Source organism: Oncorhynchus keta, unplaced genomic scaffold (genome assembly GCF_023373465.1).
Source record: "Oncorhynchus keta strain PuntledgeMale-10-30-2019 unplaced genomic scaffold, Oket_V2 Un_scaffold_1436_pilon_pilon, whole genome shotgun sequence".
Lineage (NCBI taxonomy): Eukaryota > Metazoa > Chordata > Actinopteri > Salmoniformes > Salmonidae > Oncorhynchus > Oncorhynchus keta.
In genome coordinates, this window is record NW_026290786.1 from 33,807 (window position 1) to 57,491 (window position 23,685).

A 23,685-nucleotide genomic window follows, 5' to 3' on the forward strand; every position below is an offset into this window, starting at 1 on the left:
CCTCTATACTCCGTTATCTAAGTTAACCCAACCTCACAAACACCTAGACCCAGTTACCTCTACACTTCATTTATCTAAGTTAACCAACCTCACAAACACCTAGACCCAGTTACCTCTATACTCCGTTATCTAAGTTAACCAATCTCACAAACACCTTGACCCAGTTACCTCTATACTCCGTTATCTAAGTTAACCAACCTCACAAACACCTAGACCCAGTTACCTCTATACTCCGTTATCTAAGTTAACCAATCTCACAAACACCTAGACCCAGTTACCTCTATACTCCGTTATCTAAGTTAACCAACCTCACAAACACCTAGACCCAGTTACCTCTATACTCCGTTATCTAAGTTAACCAACCTCACAAACACCTAGACCCAGTTACCTCTATACTCCGTTATCTAAGTTAACCAACCTCACAAACACCTAGACCCAGTTACCTCTATACTCCATTTATCTAGGGAACACCAGTCTGCCAGTCTTGTGAAGTTACCCAGAAGCCTCTCAGGGTTGAGCCCCATCAGTTACCCTACAACCTCATCCTGAGGGGTTGAGCCCCATCAGTTACCCTACAACCTCATCCTGAGGGGTTGAGCCCCATCAGTTACCCTACAACCTCATCCTGAGGGGTTGAGCCCCATCAGTTACCCTACAACCTCATCCTGAGGGGTTGAGCCCCATCAGTTACCCTACAACCTCATCCTGAGGGGTTGAGCCCCCCCACCTCATCCTGAGGGGTTGAGCCCCATCAGTTACCCTACAACCTCATCCTGAGGGGTTGAGCCCCATCAGTTACCCTACAACCTCATCCTGAGGGGTTGAGCCCCATCAGTTACCCTACAACCTCATCCTGAGGGGTCTGAGCCCCATCAGTTACCCTACAACCTCATCCTGAGGGGTTGAGCCCCATCAGTTACCCTACAACCTCATCCTGAGGGGTTGAGCCCCATCAGTTACCCTACAACCTCATCATGAGGGGTTGAGCCCCATCAGTTACCCTACAACCTCATCCTGAGGGGTTGAGCCCCATCAGTTACCCTACAACCTCATCCTGAGGGGTTGAGCCCCATCAGTTACCCTACAACCTCATCCTGAGGGGTTGAGCCCCATCAGTTACCCTACAACCTCATCCTGAGGGGTTGAGCCCCATCAGTTACCCTACAACCTCATCCTGAGGGGTTGAGACCCATCAGTTACCCTACAACCTCATCCTGAGGGGTTGAGCCCCATCAGTTAACCTACAACCTCAATCATCCTGAGGGGTTGAGCCCCATCAGTTACCCTACAACCTCATCCTGAGGGGTTGAGCCCCATCAGTTACCCTACAACCTCATCCTGAGGGGTTGAGCCCCATCAGTTACCCTACAACCTCATCCTGAGGGGTTGAGCCCCATCAGTTACCCTACAACCTCATCCTGAGGGGTTGAGCCCCATCAGTTACCCTACAACCTCATCCTGAGGGGTTGAGCCCCATCAGTTACCCTACAACCTCATCCTGAGGGGTTGAGCCCCATCAGTTACCCTACAACCTCATCCTGAGGGGTTGAGCCCCATCAGTTACCCTACAACCTCATCATGAGGGGTTGAGCCCCATCAGTTACCCTACAACCTCATCCTGAGGGGTTGAGCCCCATCAGTTACCCTACAACCTCATCCTGAGGGGTTGAGCCCCATCAGTTACCCTACAACCTCATCCTGAGGGGTTGAGCCCCATCAACAACCTCATCCTGAGGGGTTGAGCCCCATCAGTTACCCTACAACCTCATCCTGAGGGGTTGAGCCCCATCAGTTACCCTACAACCTCATCCTGAGGGGTTGAGCCCCATCAGTTACCCTACAACCTCATCCTGAGGGGTTGAGCCCCATCAGTTACCCTACAACCTCATCCTGAGGGGTTGAGCCCCATCAGTTACCCTACAACCTCATCCTGAGGGGTTGAGCCCCATCAGTTACCCTACAACCTCATCCTGAGGGGTTGAGCCCCATCAGTTACCCTACAACCTCATCCTGAGGGGTTGAGCCCCATCAGTTACCCTACAACCTCATCCTGAGGGGTTGAGCCCCATCAGTTACCCTACAACCTCATCCTGAGGGGTTGAGCCCCATCAGTTACCCTACAACCTCATCCTGAGGGGTTGAGCCCCATCAGTTACCCTACAACCTCATCCTGAGGGGTTGAGCCCCATCAGTTACCCTACAACCTCATCCTGAGGGGTTGAGCCCCATCAGTTACCCTACAACCTCATCCTGAGGGGTTGAGCCCCATCAGTTACCCTACAACCTCATCCTGAGGGGTTGAGCCCCATCAGTTACCCTACAACCTCATCCTGAGGGGTTGAGCCCCATCAGTTACCCTACAACCTCATCCTGAGGGTTGAGCCCCATCAGTTACCCTACAACCTCATCCTGAGGGGTTGAGCCCCATCAGTTACCCTACAACCTCATCCTGAGGGGTTGAGCCCCATCAGTTACCCTACAACCTCATCCTGAGGGGTTGAGCCCCATCAGTTACCCTACAACCTCATCCTGAGGGGTTGAGCCCCATCAGTTACCCTACAACCTCATCCTGAGGGGTTGAGCCCCATCAGTTACCCTACAACCTCATCCTGAGGGGTTGAGCCCCATCAGTTACCCTACAACCTCATCCTGAGGGGTTGAGCCCCATCAGTTACCCTACAACCTCATCTGAGGGGTTGAGCCCCATCAGTTACCCTACAACCTCATCCTGAGGGGTTGAGCCCCATCAGTTACCCTACAACCTCATCCTGAGGGGTTGAGCCCCATCAGTTACCCTACAACCTCATCCTGAGGGGTTGAGCCCCATCAGTTACCCTACAACCTCATCCTGAGGGGTTGAGCCCCATCAGTTACCCTACAACCTCATCCTGAGGGGTTGAGCCCCATCAGTTACCCTACAACCTCATCCTGAGGGGTTGAGCCCCATCAGTTACCCTACAACCTCATCCTGAGGGGTTGAGCCCCATCAGTTACCCTACAACCTCATCCTGAGGGGTTGAGCCCCATCAGTTACCCTACAACCTCATCCTGAGGGGTTGAGCCCCATCAGTTACCCTACAACCTCATCCTGAGGGGTTGAGCCCCATCAGTTACCCTACAACCTCATCCTGAGGGGTTGAGCCCCATCAGTTACCCTACAACCTCATCCTGAGGGGTTGAGCCCCATCAGTTACCCTACAACCTCATCCTGAGGGGTTGAGCCCCATCAGTTACCCTACAACCTCATCCTGAGGGGTTGAGCCCCATCAGTTACCCTACAACCTCATCCTGAGGGGTTGAGCCCCATCAGTTACCCTACAACCTCATCCTGAGGGTTGAGCCCCATCAGTTACCCTACAACCTCATCCTGAGGGGTTGAGCCCCATCAGTTACCCTACAACCTCATCCTGAGGGTTGAGCCCCATGAGGGGTTGAGCCCCATCAGTTACCCTACAACCTCATCATGAGGGGTTGAGCCCCATCAGTTACCCTACAACCTCATCCTGAGGGGTTGAGCCCCATCAGTTACCCTACAACCTCATCCTGAGGGGTTGAGCCCCATCAGTTACCCTACAACCTCATCCTGAGGGGTTGAGCCCCATCAGTTACCCTACAACCTCATCCTGAACCCCTCAGTTCAGGAGGTATCCGGACATTTCAGTTCTCTCCAATGTTTTTAAATGAGGAAAATCTAGAATTGGTTTATGTTGTAGGATCCGGATGTTATTAACAGTGATCAGCAGGATCAGGTGCTAAATAGTGACCCGTTTATTAACAGTGATCAGCAGGATCAGGTGCTAAATAGTGACCCGTTTATTAACAGTGATGAGCAGGGTCAGGTGCTAAATAGTGACCAGTTTATTAACAGTGATGAGCAGGGTCAGGTGCTAAATAGTGACCCGTTTATTAACAGTGATGATCAGGATCAGTTGCTAAATAGTGAGCAGTTCATTAACAGTGATGATCAGGTGCTAAATAGTGAGCAGTTTATTAACAGTGATGATCAGGATCAGGTGCTAAATAGTGACCAGTTTACTAACAGTGATGATCAGGATCAGGTGCTAAATAGTGACCAGTTTATTAACAGTGATGATCAGGTGCTAAATAGTGACCAGTTTATTAACAGTGATGATCAGGATCAGGTGCTAAATAGTGACCAGTTTATTAACAGTGATGATCAGGTGCTAAATAGTGACCAGTTTATTAACAGTGATGATCAGGATCAGGTGCTAAATAGTGACCCGTTTATTAACAGTGATGATCAGGTGCTAAATAGTGACCCGTTTATTAACAGTGATGATCAGGATCAGGTGCAAAATAGTGACCCGTTTATTAACAGTGATGATCAGGATCAGGTGCTAAATAGTGACCAGTTTATTAACAGTGATGATCAGGTGCTAAATAGTGACCAGTTTATTAACAGTGATGATCAGGTGCTAAATAGTGACCCGTTTATTAACAGTGATGATCAGGTGCTAAATAGTGACCAGTTTATTAACAGTGATGATCAGGTGCAGTGAGTGACCAGTTCATTAACAGTGATGATCAGGTGCTAAATAGTGACCAGTTTATTAACAGTGATGATCAGGTGCTAAATAGTGACCAGTTTATTAACAGTGATGGTCAGGTGCTAAATAGTGACCTGTTTATTAACAGTGATGATCAGGATCAGGTGCTAAATAGTGACCAGTTTATTAACAGTGATGATCAGGTGCTAAATAGTGACCTGTTTATTAATAGTGATGATCAGGTGCTAAATAGTGACCAGTTTATTAACAGTGATGATCAGGGTCAGGTGCTAAATAGTGACCAGTTTATTAACAGTGACCATGATCAGGTGCTAAATAGTGACCAGTTTATTAACAGTGATGATCAGGTGCTAAATAGTGACCAGTTTATTAACAGTGATGATCAGGTGCTAAATAGTGACCAGTTTATTAACAGTGATGATCAGGTGCTAAATAGTGACCAGTTCATTAATAGTGATCGGATCAGGTGCTAAATAGTGACCAGTTTATTAACAGTGATCAGGGATCAGGTGCTAAATAGTGACCAGTTTATTAACAGTGATGATCAGGTGCTAAATAGTGACCAGGACCTGTAAATAGTGACCAGTTTATTAACAGTGATGATCAGGTGCTAAATAGTGACCAGTTTATTAACAGTGATGATCAGGTGCTAAATAGTGACCAGTTTATTAACAGTGATGATCAGGTGCTAAATAGTGACCAGTTTATTAACAGTGATGATCAGGGTCAGGGTCAGGTGCTAAATAGTGACCAGTTTATTAACAGTGATGATCAGGTGCTAAATAGTGACCAGTTTATTAGCTCGTTAGCAGTAGCCGTCACATGAAAACATGTTGCATTGTGGAATCCATCGAAGACCAGCCTCAGCGTCTGACATGCTCAGTCAGTTCGTCCTCTTGATACGTGACAGGAAGTCAGCGAGTCAATCAACCAATCAGTGAATCCTCTTGATGCGCGACAGGAACATGGGCCCCCAGGTCTGACCCTGCTGTGGAACAACAAGGAGTCTACCAGGCTATAACAGTCTCCCCACACATCTCACATACCAAACCAACTATAGCAGGTTGGGGGTCTACCAGGCTATAACAGGTTGGGGTCTACCAGGCTATAACAGGTTGGGGTCTACCAGGCTATAACAGGTTGGGGGTCTACCAGGCTATAACAGGTTGGGGTCTACCAGGCTATAACAGGTTGGGGTCTACCAGGCTATAACAGGTTGGGGTCTACCAGGCTATAACAGGTTGGGGTCTACCAGGCTATAACAGGTTGGGGTCTACCAGGCTATAACAGGTTGGGGTCTACCAGGCTATAACAGGTTGGGGTCTACCAGGCTATAACAGGTTGGGGTCTACCAGGCTATAACAGGTTGGGGTCTACCAGGCTATAACAGGTTGGGGTCTACCAGGCTATAGCAGGTTGGGGGTCTACCAGGCTATAACAGGTTGGGGTCTACCAGGCTATAGCAGTATGGGGTCTACCAGGCTATAGCAGTTTGGGGTCTACCAGGCTATAACAGGTTGGGGTCTACCAGGCTATAACAGGTTGGGGTCTACCAGGCTATAACAGGTTGGGGTCTACCAGGCTATAACAGGTTGGGGTCTACCAGGCTATAACAGGTTGGGGTCTACCAGGCTATAACAGGTTGGGGGTCTACCAGGCTATAACAGGTTGGGGTCTACCAGGCTATAACAGGTATGGGGTCTACCAGGCTATAAGCAGTTTGGGGTCTACCAGGCTATAACAGGTTGGGGTCTACCAGGCTATAACAGGTTGGGGTCTACCAGGCTATAACAGGTTGGGGTCTACCAGGCTATAACAGGTTGGGGTCTACCAGGCTACAACAGGTTGGGGTCTACCAGGCTATAACAGGTTGGGGTCTACCAGGCTATAACAGGTTGGGGTCTACCAGGCTACAACAGGTTGGGGTCTACCAGGCTATAACAGGTTGGGGTCTACCAGGCTATAACAGGTTGGGGTCTACCAGGCTATAACAGGTTGGGGTCTACCAGGCTATAACAGGTTGGGGGTCTACCAGGCTATAACAGTCTCCCCCACATCTCAAATACCAAACCAACTATAACAGGTAGGGGTCTACCAGGCTATAACAGGTAGGGGTCTACCAGGCTATAGCAGGTTGGGGTCTACCAGGCTATAACAGGTTGGGGGTCATACCAAAGGCTATAACAGGTTGGGGTCTACCAGGGCTATAGGCTATAACAGTCTCTACCAGGCTATAACAGGTTGGGGTCTACCAAACCAGGCTATAACAGGTTGGGGTCTACCAGGCTATAACAGGTTGGGGTCTACCAGGCTATATCACAGGTACCAAACCAGGCTATAACAGGTTGGGGTCTACCAGGCTATAACAGGTTGGGGTCTACCAGGCTATAACAGGTTGGGGTCTACCAGGCTATAACAGGTTGGGGTCTACCAGGCTATAACAGGTTGGGGTCTACCAGGCTATAACAGGTTGGGGTCTACCAGGCTATAACAGGTTGGGGTCTACCAGGCTATAACAGGTTGGGGTCTCCCCAGGCTATAACAGGTTGGGGTCTAAATAACAGGTTGGGGTCTACCAGGCTATAACAACCAGGCTATAACAGGTTGGGGTCTACCAGGCTATAACAGGTTGGGGTCTACCAGGCTATAACAGGTTGGGGGTCTACCAGGCTATAACAGGTTGGGGTCTACCAGGCTATAACAGGTTGGGGTCTACCAGGCTATAACAGGTTGGGGTCTACCAGGCTATAACAGGTTGGGGTCTACCAGGCTAGGTTAACAGGTAACAGGTTGGGGTCTACCAGGCTATAACAGGTTGGGGGTCTACCAGGCTATAACAGGTTGGGGTCTACCAGGCTATAACAGGTTGGGGTCTACCAGGCTATAACAGGTTGGGGTCTACCAGGCTATAACAGGTTGGGGGTCTACCAGGCTATAACAGGTTGGGGGTCTACCAGGCTATAACAGGTTGGGGGTCTACCAGGCTATAACAGGTTGGGGTCTACCAGGCTATAACAGGTTGGGGTCTACCAGGCTATAACAGGTTAACAGGGGGTCTACCAGGCTATAACAGGTTGGGGTCTACCAGGCTATAACAGGTTGGGGTCTACCAGGCTATAACAGGTTGGGGTCTACCAGGCTATAACAGGTTGGGGTCTACCAGGCTATAACAGGTTGGGGTCTACCAGGCTATAACAGGTTGGGGTCTACCAGGCTATAACAGGTTGGGGTCTACCAGGCTATAACAGGTTGGGGTCTACCAGGTATAACAGGTTGGGGTCTACCAGGCTATAACAGGTTGGGGTCTACCAGGCTATAACAGGTTGGGGTCTACCAGGCTATAACAGGTTGGGGTCTACCAGGCTATAACAGGTTGGGGTCTACCAGGCTATAACAGGTTGGGGTCTACCAGGCTATAACAGGTTGGGGGTCTACCAGGCTATAACAGGTTGGGGTCTACCAGGCTATAACAGGTCTAGGCTATAACAGGTTGGGGTCTACCAGGCTATAACAGGTTGGGGGTCTACCAGGCTATAACAGGTTGGGGTCTACCAGGCTATAACAGTTTGGGGTCTACCAGGCTATAACAGGTTGGGGTCTACCAGGCTATAACAGGTTGGGGTCTACCAGGCTATAACAGGTTGGGGGTCTACCAGGCTATAACAGGTTGGGGGTCTACCAGGCTATAACAGGTTGGGGTCTACCAGGCTATAACAGGTTGGGGTCTACCAGGCTATAACAGGTTGGGGGTCTACCAGGCTATAACAGGTTGGGGTCTACCAGGCTATAACAGGTTGGGGGTCTACCAGGCTATAACAGGTTGGGGTCTACCAGGCTATAACAGGTTGGGGGTCTACCAGGCTATAACAGGTTGGGGTCTACCAGGCTATAACAGGTTGGGGGTCTACCAGGCTATAACAGGTTGGGGGTCTACCAGGCTATAACAGGTTGGGGGTCTACCAGGCTATAACAGGTTGGGGTCTACCAGGCTATAACAGGTTGGGGTCTACCAGGCTATAACAGGTTGGGGTCTACCAGGCTATAACAGGTTGGGGTCTACCAGGCTATAACAGGTTGGGGGTCTACCAGGCTATAACAGGTTGGGGTCTACCAGGCTATAACAGGTTGGGGTCTACCAGGCTATAACAGGTTGGGGTCTACCAGGCTATAACAGTCTCTCCACACAGCTCACATACCACAGATAGAACATCACTCCAGCTCACAGGTGAAACAGACTCAAAGTATTTAGTCAGCCACCAATTGTGCAAGTTCTCCCACTTAAAAAAGATGAGAGAGGCCTGTAATTTTTTTTTTCATCATAGGTACACTTCAACTGTGACAGACAAAATGAGAAAAAAATCCAGAAAATCACATTAGGATTTTTAATGAATTTATTTGCAAATTATGATGGAAAATAAGTATTGTGTGTATATATATATATATATTCTCAAATAAACTACAGATAGTTTGAATACTTGGCCTCATATTTCTGTCATGCTGCTTTGTTGACAATTCAAACCATAATGCACCTCGGGTATTCAGCCAATCAGCAGCCGCCACTGCTTCTTTGTATCAAAAACTGACAGGAAGTCAGCGAGTTAATCAACCAATCAGTGAATCCTCTTGATGCGCGACAGGAACATGGGCCCCCAGGTCTGACCCTGCTGTGGAACAACAAGGAGGCCTAACGAGGGGTGTGGCCTAACAGGGTGAAGGTGAAGTGTTCCTGGAGTGGAAGGGCTAGCTCCTCCTCCAGGTCTTGAAGCTCCACCCCTGGACAGGTGTTTAGGACCGCCTCCACCACTTCCTGGTTCTCAGAGCGGGACAACGTGCAGGTGGAGTAGACGGCCACGCCCCCGGACGCACCGCAGCCAGCGCAGACCTGGGGAACAGACAGGATGTGATGAGACAGGATGTGATGAGACAGATCAGTAACAGCTGGAGGAGAGGGCTGTGGATTGCTTTTTCAGGTTAAAGGTCAACATAGGCCTGGCCCAGGACTGTTTTTACACCCCAGGTATGTCTGTATGTGGGCCAGGTATGTCTGTATGTGGGCCAGGTATGTCTGTATGTGGGCCAGGTATGTCTGTATGTAGGCCAGGTGTATCTGTATGTGGACCAGGTATGTCTGTATGTGGACCAGGTATGTCTGTATGTAGGCCAGGTGGGTCTGTATGTAGGCCAGGTGGGTCTGTATGTAGGCCAGGTGGGTCTGTATGTAGGCCAGGTAGGTCTGTATGTAGGCCAGGTATGTCTGTATGTAGGCCAGGTGTATCTGTATGTAGGCCAGGTATGTCTGTATGTAGGCCAGGTATGTCTGTATGTAGGCCAGGTATGTCTGTATGTAGGCCAGGTATGTCTGTATGTGGGCCAGGTATGTCTGTATGTAGGCCAGGTATGTCTGTATGTGGGCCAGGTATGTCTGTATGTGGGCCAGGTATGTCTGTATGTGGGCCAGGTATGTCTGTATGTGGGCCAGGTGTGTCTGTATGTAGGCCAGGTGGTCTGTATGTAGGCCAGGTGGGTCTGTATGTAGGCCAGGTGGGTCTGTATGTAGGCCAGGTGTAACTGTATGTAGGCCAGGTGCATCTGTATGTAGGCCAGGTATGTCTGTATGTAGGCCAGGTATGTCTGTATGTAGGCCAGGTATGTCTGTATGTAGGCCAGGTATGTCTGTATGTAGGCCAGGTATGTCTGTATGTAGGCCAGGTATGTCTGTATGTGGGCCAGGTATGTCTGTATGTGGGCCAGGTATGTCTGTATGTGGGCCAGGTATGTCTGTATGTGGGCCAGGTATGTCTGTATGTGGGACCAGGTATGTCTGTATGTAGACCAGGTATGTCTGTATGTAGACCAGGTGTGTCTGTATGTGGGCCAGGTATGTATGTATGTGGGCCAGGTATGTCTGTATGTGGGCCAGGTATGTCTGTATGTGGGCCAGGTATGTCTGTATGTGGGCCAGGTATGTCTGTATGTGGGCCAGGTATGTCTGTATGTAGGCCAGGTATGTCTGTATGTAGGCCAGGTATGTCTGTATGTAGGCCAGGTATGTCTGTATGTAGGCCAGGTATGTCTGTATGTGGGCCAGGTATGTCTGTATGTGGGCCAGGTATGTATGTATGTGGGCCAGGTATGTCTGTATGTGGGCCAGGTATGTCTGTATGTGGGCCAGGTATGTCTGTATGTAGACCAGGTATGTCTGTATGTAGACCAGGTGTGTCTGTATGTGGGCCAGGTATGTATGTATGTGGGCCAGGTATGTATGTATGTATGTGGGCCAGTATGTATGTATGTGGGCCAGGTATGTCTGTATGTGGGCCAGGTATGTCTGTATGTGGGCCAGGTATGTCTGTATGTGGGCCAGGTATGTCTGTATGTGGGCCAGGTATGTCTGTATGTGGGCCAGGTATGTCTGTATGTAGGCCAGGTATGTCTGTATGTAGGCCAGGTATGTCTGTATGTAGGCCAGGTATGTCTGTATGTAGGCCAGGCATGTCTATTTTTGGGCCAGGTATGTCTGTATATTGCCAAGCTGATTTCATCATTAAAGCATGAATTCATACCTGAGCAGTTGTGTCTGTAGTGTGGGCAGCCTGGCCCTCTCCCTCAGCCTCACAGCTCCATGCTGCTCCCCTCCTGGACCAGAGAACAGCCAGCTACGATCATTAGAACATGGAGCATCCAGCAGAACCTGGGAGAGAGAGGGAGAGGGAGGGGGAAGAGGGAGGAGGGAGGGGGAGGGGAGGGGGAGGGGGAAGAGGGAGGAGGGGGAAGAGGGAGGGGGAAGAGGGAGGGGGGAGGGGGGGAGGGGAGGGGGAAGAGGGAGGAGGGAGGGAGGGAGGGAGAGGGGAGGGAGGGAGGGAGGAAGAGGGAGGGGAAGAGAGGGAGGGGGAAGAGAGGGGGAGAAGAGGGAGGGAGAAGAGCGGGAGGGGAGAAAAGAGGAGGAGGGGAGAAGAGGGAGGAGGGAGAGAAGAGGGAGGGAGGGAGGGAGGAGGGAGAGAAGAGGGAGGAGGGGAGAAGAGGGAGGAGGGAGGAGAAGAGGGAGGAAGGGAGGGAGGGGAAGGGAGGGAGGGGAGAGAGAAGTGGGAGGAAGGGGAGAGAGAAGTGGGAGGAGAGGGGGAGAGGGAGGAAGGGGAGAGAGAAGTGGGGAGAGGGGGGGGAGAGAAAGACAATTAGAGAAGTGGGGGAGAGGGAGGAGGGGGAGAGAGAAAGACAATTAGAGAATTAATAGGTGGGGGGTCAACAAAACCAGTAAATCTAGAGATAGTAAATGAAACCAGCAGCAGGGAGGCATAAGCTCTGGGGGACAGAGAGGAGAGAGGGAGAGGAGGAGAACAGAGAGGAGAGGGAGAGGAGAGAGAACAGAGGAGGAGAACAGAGAGGAGAGGAGAGAAGAGAGAGAACAGAGCAGAGCAACAGAGAGGAGAGAACAGAGAGGAGAGAACAGAGAGAACAGAGCAGAGCAACAGAGAGGAGAGAACAGAGAGGAGAGAACAGAGAGAGAACAGAGAGAGGAGAGAACAGAGAGAATAGAGAGGAGAGAACAGAGAAGAGAGAACAGAGAGAGAACAGAGAATAGAGAACAGAGAAGAGAGAACAGAGAAGAGAGAACAGAGAGAATAGAACAGAGAGAATAGAGAGGAGAGAACAGAGAGAATAGAGAGGAGAGAACAGAGAGAATAGAGAGGAGAGAACAGAGAGAATAGAACAGAGAGAATAGAGAGGAGAGAACAGAGAGAATAGAGAGGAGAGAACAGAGAAGAGAGAATAGAGAGGAGAGAACAGAGAGGAGAGAACAGAGAAAGAGAGAACAGAGAGAACAGAGAGGAGAGAACAGAGAGAATAGAGAGGAGAGAACAGAGAGGAGAGAACAGAGAGGAGAGAACAGAGAGGAGAGAGAGAACAGAGAACAGAGAGAGAGAGAACAGAGAACAGAGAGGAGAGAGAGAACAGAGCAGAGGAGAGAACAGAGAGGAGAGAACAGAGAGGAGAGAACAGAGAGGAGAGAACAGAGGAGAGAGAACAGAGAGAGAGAACAGAGAGGAGAGAACAGAGAGGGAGAGAAGAGAGAGAGGAGAGAGAGAGAGAGAGAGAGAGAACAGAGAGGAGAGAACAGAGAGGAGAGAACAGAGAGGAGAGAACAGAGAGAATAGAACAGAGCAACAGAGAAGAGAGAGAACAGAACAGAGAGAACAGAGGGAGAGAACAGAGAGGAGAGAACAGAGAGAGAACAGAGAACAGAGAGGAGAGAACAGAGAGGAGAGAACAGAGCAGAGAGAACAGAGAGGAGAGAACAGAGAGGAGAGAACAGAGCAGAGAGAACAGAGAGGAGAGAACAGAGCAGAGAGAACAGAGAGGAGAGAACAGAGAGGAGAGAACAGAGAGGAGAGAACAGAGAGGAGAGAACAGAGCAGAGAGAGGATGACTGTAACGTAGAGTCTCTGTGTGATGCTAAGTGACGTGTGATGCTAGCTGCTGAGGGTGATGAGATAGGATGCGTTTTCCTCCGGTGGGTAGAGGCGTGGGCTCCTCTCCTCCACAGGGCCTCTACAGTCAGTGAGAAGGCACTAATGAGAGCCACAGAGGAGAACAAGAGCTAATCCTATAACCCTCTGTGGGAGAGGAGATAAGAGAGAGAGAGGCAGGGCGGAGAGAGAGGAAGAGAGACAGGGGGAGAGAGGAAGAGAGGGAGAGAGAGGAAGAGAGGCAGGGGGAGAGAGGAAGAGAGGCAGGGGAGAGAGGAGAGGGAGAGAGGCAGGGGAGAGAGGAAGAGAGGCAGGGGGAGAGAGGAAGAGAGGCAGGGGGAGAGAGGAAGAGAGGCAGGGGGAGAGAGGAAGAGAGGCAGGGGGGAGAGAGGAAGAGAGGCAGGGGGAGAGAGGAAGAGAGGCAGGGGGGTAGAGGAAGAGAGGCAGGGAGGAGAGGGGAGAGAGGAGGGGGAGAGAGGAAGAGAGGCAGGGGGAGAGAGGAAGAGAGGAAGAGAGGCAGGGGGGAGAGGGAGAGGAAGAGAGGCAGGGGGAGAGAGGGAGAGAGGCAGGGGGAGAGAGGAAGAGAGGCAGGGGGAGAGAGGAAAGAGAGGCAGGGGGAGAGAGGAAGAGAGGCAGGGGGAGAGAGGAAGAGAGGCAGGGGGGAGAGAGGAAGAGAGGCAGGGGGAGAGAGGAAGAGAGGCAGGGGGAGAGAGGAAGAGAGGCAGGGGAGAGAGAAAGAGAAGGGGGAGAGAGAAAGAGAGGGGGGAGAGAGAAAGAGAGGCAGGGGGAGAGAGAAAGAGAGGCAGGGGAGAGAGGCAGGGGAGAGAGGAAGAGAGGCAGGGGAGAGAGAGGAAAGAGGCAGGGGAGAGAGAAGAGAGGCAGGGGGGAGAGGGAGAGAGGCAGGGGGAGAGAGGAAGAGAGGCAGGGGGTTAGAGGGAGAGAGGAAGAGAGGCAGGGGGAGAGAGGAAGAGAGGCAGGGGGAGAGGAGGAGGAGAGAGGCAGGGGGGAGAGAGGAAGAGAGGCAGGGGGAGAGAGGAAGAGAGGCAGGGGGGAGAGAGGAAGAGAGGCAGGGGGGAGAGGGAGAGAGGCAGGGGGAGAGAGGAAGAGAGGCAGGGGGAGAGAGGAAGAGAGGCAGGGGGAGAGAGGAAGAGAGGCAGGGGGAGAGAGGAAGAGAGGCAGGGGGGAGAGAGGAAGAGAGGCAGGGGGAGAGGAAGAGAGGCAGGGGGGTAGAGGGAGAGAGGAAGAGGAGGAGAGGCAGGGGGGAGGAAGAGAGGCAGGGGGGAGTGGAAGAGAGGCAGGGGGGAGAGGAGAGAGGCAGGGGGTAGAGAGGAGAGAGGCAGGGGGGGAGAGAGGAAGAGAGGAAGAGAGGCAGGGGGAGAGAGGAAGAGAGGCAGGGGGGAGAGGAAGAGAGGCAGGGGGAGAGAGGAAGAGAGGAGGGGGTAGAGGAAGAGAGGCAGGGGGTAGAGGGGAGGCAGAGAGAGGAAGCAGGCAGGGGGAGAGAGGAAGAGAGGCAGGGTGGAGAGAGGAAGAGAGGCAGGGGGAGAGAGGAAGAGAGGCAGGGGGAGAGGGAGAGAGGCAGGGGGAGAGAGGAAGAGAGGCAGGGGGAGAGAGAGGAAGAGAGGCAGGGGGAGAGGCAGGGGGAGAGAGGAAGAGGCAGAGGGAGAGAGGCAGGGGGGAAGGGAGAGAGGCAGGGGGGAGAGAGGAAGAGAGGCAGGGGGAGAGGAGGCAGGCAGGGGGAGAGAGGAAGAGAGGCAGGGGGAGAGAGGAAGAGAGGCAGGGGGAGAGAGGAAAGAGAGGCAGGGGGAGAGAGGAAGAGAGGCAGGGGAGAGAGAAAGAGAGGCAGGGGGAGAGAGAGGCAGGAGACTCCAGATCCCAGCTGGGTTGTGATACAGCCCGGAATTGAACCAGGGTCTGTAGTGTTGCCTCTAGCACGGAGATGCAGTGCCTTCGACCACCATGGAGTTTTTTTTTAACTTGTCTAAAAAAAGATATATAAATATATTATTTTGCAAACAAAGATAAATGGTTCCGTTGCGCGTGAGTCCGCGACTGGATTCATACTGGCACATTGTCCTTCAACAGGGAATGTTCCAAATACCCGGCAGAAATGGGGGTATTACTGGAAAATGGCCCGGTTCAGAATAGCTGCAGTGTCTTTCAACTGATCTGGGCTGTTGTGTTATTTACAGGCATGTCGCTACACCTGCAATAACATCTGCTAATGTGACCAAATAAACAGGGTCTGATTTGATGACCGTTCGGGGAGGAACGAGAGCGCCCCCTGCTGGAACTGCAGGATGGAGACGCTCACTTCAGAGAAATTAAAACCGGTTAACATGGCTCTTCCTCAGTCCAGGACTCCTTGCAGCCTGTCTCCTAGCCCCTTCTTAAAACCCATTGGAGAAACCAGTCTGAAGGGAGGGAGTGTCTCCTATAGATACGGATGGGAAGGAAGGAGGTAAGGAGATAGGATGCACTGAGAGGAGTGTCTCCTATAGATACGGATGGGAAGGAGGTAAGGAGATAGGATGCACTGAGAGGGAGCGTCTCCTATAGATACGGATGGGAAGGAGGTAAGGAGATAGGATGCACTGAGAGGGAGCGTCTCCTATAGATACGGATGGGAAGGAAGGTAAGGAGATAGGATGCACTGAGAGGGAGTGTCTCCATAGATACGGATGGGAAGGAAGAGGTAAGGAGATAGGATGCACTGAGAGGGAGTGTCTCCATAGATACGGATGGGAAGGAGGTAAGGAGATAGGATGCACTGAGAGGGAGTGTCTCCTATAGATATGGATGGGAAGGAGGTAAGGAGATAGGATGCACTGAGAGGGAGTGTCTCCTATAGATACGGATGGGAAGGAGGTAAGGAGATAGGATGCACTGAGAGGGAGTGTCTCCTATAGATACGGATGGGAAGGAGGTAAGGAGATAGGATGCACTGAGAGGGAGCGTCTCCTATAGATACGGATGGGAAGGAAGCAGGTAAGGAGATAGGATGCACTGAGAGGGAGCGTCTCCTATAGATACGGATGGGAAGAAGCAGGTAAGGAGATAGGATGCACTGAGAGGGAGCGTCTCCTATAGATACGGATGGGAAGGAAGTAAGGAGATAGGATGCACTGAGATGGAGTGTCTCCTATAGATACGGATGGGAAGGAGGTAAGGAGATAGGATGCACTGAGAGGGAGTGTCTCCTATAGATACGGATGGGAAGGAAGGAGGTAAGGAGATAGGATGCACTGAGAGGGAGCATCTCCTATAGATACGGATGGGAAGGAAGCAGGTAAGGAGATAGGATGCACTGAGAGGGAGTGTCTCCTATAGATACGGATGGGAAGGAAGCAGGTAAGGAGATAGGATGCACTGAGAGGGAGTGTCTCCTATAGATACGGATGGGAAGGAAGAGGTAAGGAGATAGGATGCACTGAGAGGGGCGTCTCCATAGATACGGATGGGAAGGAAGCAGGTAAGGAGATAGGATGCACTGAGAGGGAGTGTCTCCTATAGATACGGATGGGAAGGAAGAGGTAAGGAGATAGGATGCACTGAGAGGGGGCGTCTCCTATAGATACGGATGGGAAGGAAGCAGGTAAGGAGATAGGATGCACTGAGAGGGAGTGTCTCCTATAGATACGGATGGGAAGGAGGTAAGGAGATAGGATGCACTGAGAGGGAGCGTCTCCTATAGATACGGATGGGGGAAGGAGGTAAGGAGATAGGATGCACTGAGAGGGAGCGTCTCCTATAGATGCGGATGGGAAGGAGGTAAGGAGATAGGATGCACTGAGAGGGAGCGTCTCCTATAGATACGGATGGGTAGGAGGTAAGGAGATAGGATGCACTGAGAGGAGTGTCTCCTATAGATACGGATGGGAAGGAGGTAAGGAGATAGGATGCACTGAGAGGGAGCGTCTCCTATAGATACGGATGGGAAGGAAGCAGGTAAGGAGATAGGATGCACTGAGAGGGAGCGTCTCCTATAGATACGGATGGGAAGGAGGTAAGGAGATAGGATGCACTGAGAGGGAGCGTCTCCTATAGATACGGATGGGAAGGAGGTAAGGAGATAGGATGCACTGAGAGGGAGTGTCTCCTATAGATACGGATGGGAAGGAAGCCCAGGTAAGGAGATAGGATGCACTGAGAGGGAGCGTCTCCTATAGATACGGATGGGAAGGAGGTAAGGAGATAGGATGCACTGAGAGGGAGCGTCTCCTATAGATACGGATGGGAAGGAGGTAAGGAGATAGGATGCACTGAGAGGAGCGTCTCCTATAGATACGGATGGGAAGGAGGTAAGGAGATAGGATGCACTGAGAGGGAGTGTCTCCTATAGATACGGATGGGAAGGAGGTAAGGAGATAGGATGCACTGAGAGGGAGCGTCTCCTATAGATACGGATGGGAAGGAGGTAAGGAGATAGGATGCACTGAGAGGGAGCGTCTCCTATAGATACGGATGGGAAGGGCAGGTAAGGAGATAGGATGCACTGAGATGGAGTGTCTCCTATAGATACGGATGGGAAGGAAGAGGTAAGGAGATAGGATGCACTGAGAGGGAGCGTCTCCTATAGATACGGATGGGAAGGAGGTAAGGAGATAGGATGCACTGAGAGGAGCGTCTCCTATAGATACGGATGGGAAGGAAGGAGGTAAGGAGATAGGATGCACTGAGAGGGAGCGTCTCCTATAGATACGGATGGGAAGGAGGTAAGGAGATAGGATGCACTGAGAGGGAGCGTCTCCTATAGATACGGATGGGAAGGAAGCAGGTAAGGAGATAGGATGCACTGAGAGGGAGTGTCTCCTATAGATACGGATGGGAAGGAAGCAGGTAAGGAGATAGGATGCACTGAGATGGAGTGTCTCCTATAGATACGGATGGGGGAAGGAGGTAAGGAGATAGGATGCACTGTCTCCTATAGATACTGAGATAGGATGCACTGAGAGGGAGCGTCTCCTATAGATACGGATGGGAAGGAGGTAAGGAGATAGGATGCACTGAGAGGGAGTGTCTCCTATAGATACGGATGGGAAGGGAGGTAAGGAGATAGGATGCACTGAGAGGGAGTGTCTCCTATAGATACGGATGGGAAGGAAGCAGGTAAGGAGATAGGATGCACTGAGAGGGAGTGTCTCCTATAGATACGGATGGGAAGGAGGTAAGGAGATAGGATGCACTGAGAGGGAGCGTCTCCTATAGATACGGATGGGAAGGAGGTAAGGAGATAGGATGCACTGAGAGGGAGCGTCTCCTATAGATACGGATGGGAAGAAGCAGGTAAGGAGATAGGATGCACTGAGAGGGAGCGTCTCCTATAGATACGGATGGGTAGGAGGTAAGGAGATAGGATGCACTGAGATGGAGCGTCTCCTATAGATACGGATGGGAAGGAGGTAAGGAGATAGGATGCACTGAGAGGAGTGTCTCCTATAGATACGGATGGGAAGGAAGCAGGTAAGGAGATAGGATGCACTGAGAGGGAGTGTCTCCTATAGATACGGATGGGAAGGAAGCAGGTAAGGAGATAGGATGCACTGAGAGGGAGTGTCTCCTATAGATACGGATGGGAAGGAAGCAGGTAAGGAGATAGGATGCACTGAGAGGGAGTGTCTCCTATAGATACGGATGGGAAGGAGGTAAGGAGATAGGATGCACTGAGAGGGAGTCTCCATAGATACGGATGGGAAGGAAGCAGGTAAGGAGATAGGATGCACTGAGATGGAGCCCTTGTGTCTTCTTCCCTCACCTTGTCATACATTCCGGCCTCACTCTGCCCAAAGATCCGTCCATCCTGATTGGACACCGTGACAGTGCTGCTCAGCGATTGGGGGATGAAGGATTCCAGGGTTTTGGCCAGCCAATCACGTCGGTGTGGGTCCATTTCATTACAACACAACAGAGCTGGAACACAACGACAGATAAGACTTGACTCAAGTTATCAATATAACGGTGTTAACCAGCCGGGGGGGGACAGCCCATTAATGAGTTTAACAGGACCTGGGTTAACAGTCAGGGGGGACAGCCCATTAATGAGTTTAACAGGACCTGGGTTAACAGTCAGGGGGTGGAACAGCCCATTAATGAGTTTAACAGGACCTGGGTTAACAGTCAGGGGGGGTGGAACAGCCCATTAATGAGTTTAACAGGACCTGGGTTAGCAGTCAGGGGGCGGGGGGGTGGAAACAGCCCATTAATGAGTTTAACAGGACCTGGGTTAGCAGTCAGGGGGTGGAACAGACCATTAATGAGTTTAACAGGACCTGGGTTAGCAGTCCTGCCCCTACACCCTAACCCCTACACCCTTAGCCCCTACACCCTAACCCCCCTACACCCTTAGCCCCTGCACCCTTAGCCCCTGCACCCCCTAACCTACACCCTAACCCCTTACACCCTACACCCCCTACACCCTAATTAGCCCCCCTACACCCCTAACCTACACCCTAACCCCTACACCCTACACCCTTAGCCCCTACACCCTTAGCACCCCCTAACCTACACCCTAACCCCTTACACCCTACACCCTTAGCCCCCTTACACCCTAACCCCCTTAGACCCTACACCCCTAACCCCTTAGCCCCTACACCCTAACCCCTTAACCCCTACACCCCTAACCTACACCCTAACCCTCTTACACCCTAATTAGCCCCCTTACACCCTAACCCCTTACACCCTAACCCCTTATCCCCTACACCCTAACCCCTTAGCCCCTACACCCTAACCCCTTAGCCCCTACACCCTAACCCCTTAGCCCCTACACCCTAACCCCTTAGCCCCTACACCCTAACCCCTTATCCCCTACACCCTAACCCCTTAGCCCCTACACCCTAACTAACTTAGCCCCTACTACACCCTAACAGTGTAATGCTCCTGACCTGGGTCAGCAGTCTGTAGTATAGCCAAGGCCTTCCCTCCAGGAGCAGAGCAGAGATCCAGGACCCTGTCCCCCTCCTCTACCCCCAGGGCTAAGACAGGCAGCAGGGAGGCAGCGTTCATCAGGTAGTAGGGTTTCAACTGGCCCTGGCGGTGAGGAGGAGAGGGGTAACGCACTGGGGAGGGTGGATGAAACACTGCAGGGAGGGAGGAGGAGGACCGGGGTGAGGGATGGAGCTAGGCTGGGTGGGAGAGGTAGGGTGAGGGATGGAGCTAGGCTGGGTGGGAGAGGTAGGGTGAGGAGGGGGGAGAGAGGAGTCAAGAGGCAGGTCTGTGTGGGGCAGTAGGCTGACGAAGCCTTGCCCTTGGAGGCGTTGTTTGACCTCTGACACCGCAGCAAAACGGTTGAGCATCACTCCATACTGCCAGCACCCAGGGTTCAACAACACAGCCCTGTAGGAGACAGGAGGAGAGGAGAGGAGGTTGAGCATCACTCCATACTGCCAGCACCCAGGGTTCAACAACACAGCCCTGTAGGAGACAGGAGGAGAGGAGAGGAGGTTGAGCATCACTCCATACTGCCAGCACCCAGGGTTCAACAACACAGCCCTGTAGGAGACAGGAGGAGAAGGAGAGGAGGTTGAGCATCACTCCATACTGCCAGCACCCAGGGTTCAACAACACAGCCCTGTAGGAGACAGGAGGAGAAGGAGAGGAGGTTGAGCATCACTCCATACTGCCAGCACCCAGGGTTCAACAACACAGCCCTGTAGGAGACAGGAGGAGAGGAGAGGAGGTTGAGCATCACTCCATACTGCCAGCACCCAGGGTTCAACAACACAGCCCTGTAGGAGACAGGAGGAGAGGAGAGGAGGTTGAGCATCACTCCATACTGCCAGCACCCAGGGTTCAACAACACAGCCCTGTAGGAGACAGGAGGAGAGGAGAGGAGGTTGAGCATCACTCCATACTGCCAGCACCCAGGGTTCAACAACACAGCCCTGTAGGAGACAGGAGGAGAGGAGAGGAGGTTGAGCATCACTCCATACTGCCAGCACCCAGGGTTCAACAACACAGCCCTGTAGGAGACAGGAGGAGAGGAGAGGAGGTTGAGCATCACTCCATACTGCCAGCACCCAGGGTTCAACAACACAGCCCTGTAGGAGACAGGAGAGAGAGAGGAGAGGAGGTTGAGCATCACTCCATACTGCCAGCACCCAGGGTTCAACAACACCTCTCCCTTTGTCAGGGAGGTGACCAAGAACCCGATGGTCACTCTAACAGAGCTCCAGAGATCCTCTGTGGAGATGGGAGATCTTTCCAGAAGGAGAACCATCTCTGCATCACTCCACCAATCAGGCCTTTATGGTAGAGTAGCCAGACGGAAGCCACTCCTCAGTAAAAGACTGGAGGAAACCTGGCACCATCCCTACGGTGAAGCATGGTGGTGGGGATTTTTTCAGCGGCAGAGACTGGGAGACTAGTCAGGATCGAGGCAAAGATGAACGGAACACCGAGAGATCCTTGATGAAAACCTGCTCCAAAGCGCTCAGGACCTCAGACTGGGGCGAAGGTTCACCTTCCAACAGGACAACGACCCTAAGCACACAGCCAAGACAATGCAGGAGAGGCTTCGGGACAAGTCTCAATGTCCTTGAGTGTCCCAGCAGGAACACGGACTTGAACCCGATCAAACATCTCTGGAGAGACCTGAAAATAGCTGCGCAGCGAGCACTCCCCATCTAACCTGACAGAGCTTGAGAGGATCTGCAGAGAAGAATGTGAGAAACTCCTCAAATACAGATGTGCCAAGCTTGTAGTGTCATTACCTAAGAAGACTCCAGGTTGTAACACTGCCAAAGGTGCTTCAACAAAGTACTGAGTAAAGGGTCTGAATACTTATGTAAATGTGATTTCAGGTTGTTGTTTATTTTTTAATACATTTGCCAAACTGTCTAAACCTGTTTTGTCATTATGGGGTATTGTGATGTCATTATGGGGTATTGTGATGTCATTATGGGGTATTCCAGTGTTAATCTGCAAAATTGTATTATTCGCCTACCTCCTCATGCCTTTTGCACACATTGTATATAGATTGCCCATTTTTTCTACTGTGTTATTGACTTGCTAATTGTTTACTCCATGTGTAACTCTGTGTTGTCTGTTCACACTGCTATGCTTTATCTTGGCCAGGTCGCAGTTGCAAATGAGAACTTGTTCTCAACTAGCCTACCTGGTTAAATAAAGGTGAAATAAAAAAAATAAAAAAATAAAAATTGTGTGGGGGAAGTCAATGTGGTCTGAATACTTCCAGAATGCACTGCACAACTTTAGACCAGGACCAATAGGGAATACGGTGCCATTTGGTTAACAGACTACAACAGAGTTCCCATCCGATTTAAGTTCAGAGTAATACAACGATTTATAATATAGTTATTGGCACGTAATGCTGCATAGACTGTATAAAAGGATAAGAGGACGAGGTGAACGCGTACATACCTTGCAGACGGCCATAGGGGGCCAAGTTCCTGACCGTACTGTTGGTCAAAACGGTCCAATATGACTTTACACACCCGTTTCTGTTTCTCGGGTCGGGAAGGAACCTGTGAGTTTGAGGAAGACGTCTAGATTCAAACAGGAGGACGGCTGATGAGTGTGTGTAACTAAAAGTATAACTAATCTAATCATTTATTTGATCAAATAACCAACAGTGATTTTTTTCATGGTTTAATAGCAGAAACAAATAACCCACAAACGTATCGTCTGCTGGTCCTATACCTGTAGGAACCAACCTTACCCGTTCGGTCGGAACAGTTCGCTCCTCTCTCGACAGGTCCTGTCCACGGTCGGGACCGATAACGGAGTTGCACGACAGTAATCTCAGACATTTCGACGACTGAGACTGTCTCCACTGTAGAATAATTAACTCTCCCGAGACTAAACGTCTAAACATTTCATAAATAAATCAGAATTAAATCAACTTAAGCAAACGGTTGACTGACTGGACTGACATTTCGTTCGTGTTTTTCTTTAGACATGTCCGTCTCTTATAATGTACCCCCTTCTCCTTGGCTATTTTAAACTCAGTTCCCCTCCCTAACATCAAGCAAAATTGAGACCCAAAGATTTTGGATTAGATACGGGTACAAATCGTATACACCTACTCATTCAAGGGTTTTTCTGTATTTTTACTATTTTCTTCATTGTAGAATAATAGTGAAGACATCAAAAACTATGAAATAACACATATGGAATCCTGTAGTTATAAAAATATAAAAAAAAAAAAGTGTTAAATTAAAAATATATTTTATATTTGAGATTCTTCAAAGTAGCCACCCTTTGCCTTGATGACAGCTTTGCAACACTCTTGACATTCTCTCAACCAGCTTCATCTGGAATGTTTTTTCCAACAGTCTTGAAGGAGTTCCCACATATGCTGAGCACTTGTTGGCTGCTTTTCCTTCACTCTAAGGTCCAACTCATCCCAAACCATCTCAAATTGGGTTGAAGCCCGGTGATTGTGGAGGCCAATAGAGTTTGGAATAGAGACAAGGGTACAAATCATATACACATTTATTTGCATTTTATAACAAAAAATGTACAAGGTAGAAAATGTGACTATGAAATCCCAAGAATGTAGCTGTGACTAAAGTAACATGTTATGGAAAGGTGATACATGGTAAGGTGATACAGGACATGACTGAGTGACCCCTGACCCCGTTCACATGGTAAGGTGATACAGGACATGACTGACCCCTGACCCCGTTCACATGGTAAGGTGATACAGGACAAGACTGACCCCCTGACCTTGTTCA

At 50.8% G+C, this 23,685-nt stretch overlaps 2 long non-coding RNA genes and 1 pseudogene across 6 annotated transcripts; 2 read left to right on the forward strand and 1 right to left on the reverse strand.

The window, feature by feature from the left end:
- Positions 1–3,793: 3,793 nt before the first annotated feature.
- Positions 3,794–9,325, forward strand: LOC127927476 (uncharacterized). Of its 5 annotated transcripts, XR_008127728.1 has the most exons (9): positions 3,794–3,884; positions 4,059–4,265; positions 4,356–4,511; positions 4,550–4,588; positions 4,667–4,711; positions 4,838–4,954; positions 5,137–5,214; positions 5,266–5,506; positions 9,183–9,325. It is a non-coding gene; the product is annotated as an uncharacterized LOC127927476 (long non-coding RNA). The 5 variants fall into 5 exon arrangements; XR_008127729.1 differs by lacking the exons at positions 4,550–4,588; positions 5,266–5,506; positions 9,183–9,325 and having other exon boundaries at positions 4,673–4,711; positions 5,137–5,249; XR_008127730.1 differs by lacking the exons at positions 4,550–4,588; positions 5,266–5,506; positions 9,183–9,325 and having other exon boundaries at positions 4,356–4,433; positions 4,673–4,711; positions 5,137–5,249.
- On the reverse strand, positions 8,903–23,023 carry LOC118383454 (tRNA (cytosine(34)-C(5))-methyltransferase, mitochondrial-like; annotated as a pseudogene).
- Positions 15,800–18,256, forward strand: LOC127927477 (uncharacterized). The gene is made up of 6 exons (XR_008127731.1): positions 15,800–15,917; positions 16,940–17,055; positions 17,120–17,235; positions 17,293–17,408; positions 17,649–17,830; positions 18,159–18,256. It is a non-coding gene; the product is annotated as an uncharacterized LOC127927477 (long non-coding RNA).
- Positions 23,024–23,685: the final 662 nt, after the last annotated feature.